Source organism: Furipterus horrens, unplaced genomic scaffold (genome assembly GCF_987537825.1).
Source record: "Furipterus horrens unplaced genomic scaffold, mFurHor1.1.pri manual_scaffold_12, whole genome shotgun sequence".
In the NCBI taxonomy this organism is placed as follows: Eukaryota; Metazoa; Chordata; class Mammalia; order Chiroptera; family Furipteridae; genus Furipterus; species Furipterus horrens.
Genome location: NW_028327182.1, coordinates 60,585,493 through 60,591,248, shown reverse-complemented (window position 1 = coordinate 60,591,248; position 5,756 = coordinate 60,585,493).

Here is a 5,756-nt window from a genome sequence, read left to right as displayed (position 1 = left end):
CAAAGAGACTGCACCAGTGAAACCCCCAGATCTCCAATATAGAACCCCATACCACAAAGGTGGTAAGGCAGAGCAGATAAATCCAAATAACAAAAACAAACAAGAAGAATCCAACATGGTAAGATGCAGAAATAACCTCTCAATGAAAAGAAAAGAGGAATCCCCAGAAAGAGAGGTAGATAGAATAGACATAGCCAAAATGTCAAACATGGAATTGAAAACAAGGGTGGTAACAAAGTTCAATATACTCGACAACCTTAAAAACAACTATGACAACCTACAAGGAAGCTACCAACAGCTCCAAGAAAATTACAAGGAACTTGTAGAGAACTATACCAGCATAAAAAGAGACATAGAAACTATCAACAAAAACCAGGAAGAAATGGAGAATGCAATCTCTGAACTAAACAACACAGTAGAATCAGTCAAAACCAGACTAAATGAAGCAGAGGATCAGATTAGTGAGTTAGAAGATAATGTAGAAAAAAATTCTATGATGATACAGCAAAATGAAAAAAAGATTGAAAAAGTATGAAGAAGAGGTAAGGGAATTACAGGATAGCCTAAGGAAGAACAATATAAGAGTAATTGAAGTTAAAGAGGGATCAGAAGAAGAAAGAATAGATAAACTGATAGGAGAAATAGTGACAGAAAAATTTCTCAACCTGATGAGAGAAAAAGTTATGCAAGTCCAGGAAGCACAAAGAGTTCCAATGAACAGGAACCCCCCAAAACCCACTCCAAGGCACATCATAGTTAAAATGGCAACATTCCAAGACAAACAGAGAATCCTAAAAGCAGCAAGAGAAAAACAGCAAATAAATTACAAGGGAGCTCCAATAATGCTATCGACCGATTTCTCAATAGAAACACTACAAGCCAGAAGGGAATGGTCAAAAATATTTCAAACAATGAAAACCAAAGGCATACAATCAAGAATACTCTACCCAGCAAGACTCTCATTCAAACTAGAAGGTGAAATAAGGAATTTCTCAGACAAAGGAAGATTAAAAGAATACATCTCCACCAAACCAGCATTGCAAGAGATGCTAAAGGGAGTGTTCTACGAAAAAAAAAAAAAAAGAAAGAGGAAAGAAAAAAAAAGTAGAAGAACAGAGGTACAAAGGGAAATGAATAAATACATGTCAATAATAACCTTAAATGTAAATGGATTAAATGCTCCAATTAAAAGACATAGGATAACGGAATGGATCAGAAAACAAGACACACATATTTGCTGTCTACAAGAAACACACCTCACAACAAAAGATTTACATAGACTGAAAGGAAAAGGATATAAAAAAATATTTCAAGCAAACATACCTGAAAAAAAAGCTAGGGTAGCAGTCCTCATATCAGACAAAATGGATTTCAAAGCAAGGGCAATAAAAAGAGACTAAGAAGGACATTTCATAATACTTAATGGAACAATCCATCAAGAAGATATAACACTGATAAACATATATGCACCCAACATAGGAGCACCAAAATACATAAAGCAAATACTAGAAGACAACAGGAAGGATATTAACAACAACACACTCATAGTAGGGGACTTCAACGCTCCACTATCAACAATAGACAAATCATCCAAGCAAAGAAACACCAAGGATATACAGGCATTGAACAACACACTAAACTACATGGATTTAACTGATATATATAAAACTTTTCATCCCAAAGAAGCAAAATATACATTTTTTTCAAGAGCACATGAGACATTTTCAAAGATAGACCACATAATAGGACACAAAACAAGCCTCAACAAATTCAAGAAAATTGAACTTATATCAAGCATTTTTTCAGACCACAATGCCTTGAAACTAAAAATCTACCTCAGAGAAAAAAAATCAAAGACACTCAAACTCATGACATCAAAGAGGGAATCAAGAAATTTCTAGAAGCTAATGACAATGAACACACAACAGCCCAAAACCTATGGGACACAGCAAAAGCAGACCTAAGAAGGAAGTTCATAGCAATACAGGCATATCGGAAAAGGACAGAAGAAAGTCAAATAAAAAAATCTAATCCTAAAGCTACAAGAAGTAGAACAACAACAACAAACAAAGCCTAGGGCAAGAAGAAGGAACGAAATCATCAAGATCAAAGCAGAATTAAACGACATAGAGTCTAAACAAACAATCCAAAAAATCAACAAAACTAAGAGCTGGTTCTTCAAAAAAATAAACAAAATCGACAAGCCTTTAGCCGGGTTCATCAAGAAAAAAAAAGAGAAGACCCAAATAAACAAAATCAGAAATGAAAGAGGAGGAATCACGACTGATACCTCAGAAATAAAAACAATGGTAAGAAATTACTACAAACAACTGTATGGCAAGAAATTTCACAACCTGGAAGAAATAGACAAATTTCTAGAAACATACAACCTTCCAAAACTCAATCAAGAAGAAGTAGAAAGTCTCAACAGACCAATAACAAAGAAGGAAATTGAAACAGTAATCCAAAATCTCCCTGCACACAAAAGCCCTGGACTGGATGGCTTCACAGGTGAATTTTACAAAACATTTAGGGAAGAACTAACTCAGACCCTCCTCAAACTATTCCAAAAAATTCAAGAAGAGGGAAAAATCCCAAACTCTTTCTAAGAAGCCAGTATTACCCTAATCCCAAAACCAGGTCAAGACACAACAAAGAAAGAAAACTACAGGCCAATATCACTGATGAACATAGATGCTAAAATCCTCAACAAAATATTGGCAAACAGGATCCAGCAATACATCAAAAAGATCACACACCACGATCAAGTGGGATTCATCCCAGGGATGCAAGGACGGTTTAATATTCGCAAATCAATAAATATAATACATCACCTAAACAAAATGAAAGACAAAAATCACATGATCATTTCTATAGATGCAGAAAAAGCATTTGATAAAGTATAACACCCATTTATGATGAAAACACTCAGCAAAATGGGAATAGAGGGAGCATACCTTAACATAATTAAGGCTATATATGAGAAGATCAAAGCCAGCATCATACTCAATAAACAAACACTGAAAACATTCCCCCTGAAATCAGGAACTAGACAAGGCTGTCCATTCTCTCCACTTCTATTCAACATAGTGTTGTAAGTCCTAGTCACAGCAATCAGAGAAGACAAAGAAATAAATGGCATCCAAATTGGGAAAGAAGAAGTAAATCTATCGCTATTTGCAGATGACATGATAGTATACCTAGAAAACCCTATAAACTGCACTAAAAGACTACTCAATATAATAAGTGAATTTGGCAAAATATCAGGGTTCAAAATAAATATACAGAAATCTAAGGCATTTCTGTACACCAACAATAAAATATCGGAAACAGAGGTAAAAAAAAAAAAAAAACATTTACTATAGCAACAAGAAAAATAAAATACCTAGGAATAAACTTAACCAAAGAGATAAAAGACTTGTACACTGAAAATTATGCAACAATGAACAAAGAAATTAAGGAAGATACAAATAAATGGAGGCAAATACCATGTTCCTGGATGGGAAGTATCAACATCATCAAAATGGCCATACTACCCAAAGCAATTTACAGATTCAATGCAATCCCTATTAAAATACCAATGACATATTTCACTGACCTAGAAGAAATACTTCAAAAATTCATATGGAACCAAAAAAGACCCTGAATAGCAAAAGCAATCTTGAAACAGAAGAACACAGCAGAAGGTATCACGATACCAGATACCAAACAATACCGCAAAGCCACTGTGAGCAGAACAGTCTGGTACTGGCATAAGAACAGACATATAGGCCAGTGGAACAGAATAGAGAGCCCAGAAATAAACCCAGGCCTCTATGGTAAACTAATTTTGATAAAGGAGGAAGGAACATAAAATGGAGTGAGAAGAGCCTCTTTAACAAATGGTGCTGGGAGAACTGGACTGGGACGTGCAAAAAAATGAAACTAGACCACCAACTTACACCACACACAAGAATAAACTCAAAATGGATTAAAGACTTAAATGTAAGCTGTGACACCATAAAAGTCCTAGAGGAAAATATAGGCAGGAAACTTTCAGATATCCCACATAACAATATCTTCACAGAAACATCTCCTAAGGCAAGAGAAATAAAGGAAAAAATAAACAACTGGGACTACATCAAACTAAAGACTTTCTGCTCAGCAAAAGAAAACATCAGCAAGATGAAAAGGAATACAACCATATGGGAAAACATATTTGCCAATGGTATCACAGACAGGGGATTGATCTCCAAAATATATAAAGAGCTTATACGACTCAACATCAAGAAAACAAACAGCCCAATTAAAAAATGGGTAAAGGACCTGAACAAACACTTCTCCAAAGAGGACATACAGAAGGTCCATAGACACATGAAAATATGCTCAACATCATTGCCATTAGAGAGATGCAAGTAAAAACCACAATGAGATACCACTTTACACCTGTTAGAATGGCCGTCATCAACAAATCAACAAACAACAAATGCTGGAGAGGATGTGGAGAACAGAAACCCTACTGCACTGTTGGTGGGAATGCAGACTAGTGCAGCCACTATGGAAAACAATATGGAATTACCTCAAAGAACTAAAAATGGAACTGCCTTTTGAACCAAGGATTCCACTGCTAGGATTATACCCGAAAAATTCTGAAACCCTAATTCAAAAGAACTTATGCACCCCTATGTTCACAACGGCCCTGTTTACAATAGCTAAGTGCTGGAAACAGCCTAAGTGCCCATCTGTAAATGAGTGGATCAAAAAACTGTGGTACATTTACACAATGAAATTCTATGTAGCAGAAAGAAAGATGGAACTCCTGCCATTTGCGACAACATGGATGGAACTAGAGAGAATTGTGCTTAGTGAAATAAGCCAGGCAAAGAAAGAAAAATACCATGTGATATCACCTAATACAGGAAATTAAAGAACAACACAAAAAAACAAACTAAATAGAACAAAGACTAGAATAGTAGTCAGTAGGTGTAGGGGGCAGGGAGAAAATGGGGATAAGTAAGGGAAGGATCTAGTCAAGGAACATGTATAAATGACTCATGGACATAGACAACAGGGAGGGATATGATTGTGGGAGAAGGGATGGGCAGGGTGGGGGGAGCAATGGGGGAAAAATGGGACAACTGTAATTGAAAAACCAAAAAATAAAAGAAATTATTAAAAAAAAAAAAAAAAAAGGAAATGTAATCCGAAAAGATAGCATCCCCATTTCCCAGCCTCTGCTGGAGGGTGAAAACCTAACTGCCCTAAGTTCAAGTCAGCAAACACAGGTGGCCTTATCACATTGATCAACCTCCCCCTAACATCTTCATTACTTTTCCACTAGCTCACCCAAGCACTTAATCTCCCACTTTTTGTTTCAGTAGAGTTGAGTTCAATCACTCTCTTCTTAACAATGAATAAACTCTTACTTAACTAACTGATCTAGTGCAATTCTCTTTCTATAGTACCAAGTAGGATGCAAGCTACTAGTCATGTAAATATTAACAAGACAGGCTTCTGCTTGGGAGAGATCAAAATAGAGACCTGCAGAAGAACTATATAAAAATCTATTAAGGAGACACCTGGTAGATAATTTCACCTTTGACAACAAATTATCAAAGATTCACAAAATGTCACCTGTAAAACATAATGCAACTTCTGGCCAAGATGGAGGCCTAGACAGACACACTGTATCTCCCTCAACAATTGAGAAGGAATACAACTACCTCAAAACTAGAGAAAACCACAAGTTCCCAAAAATTTAGCTGCATGGAAGTCCA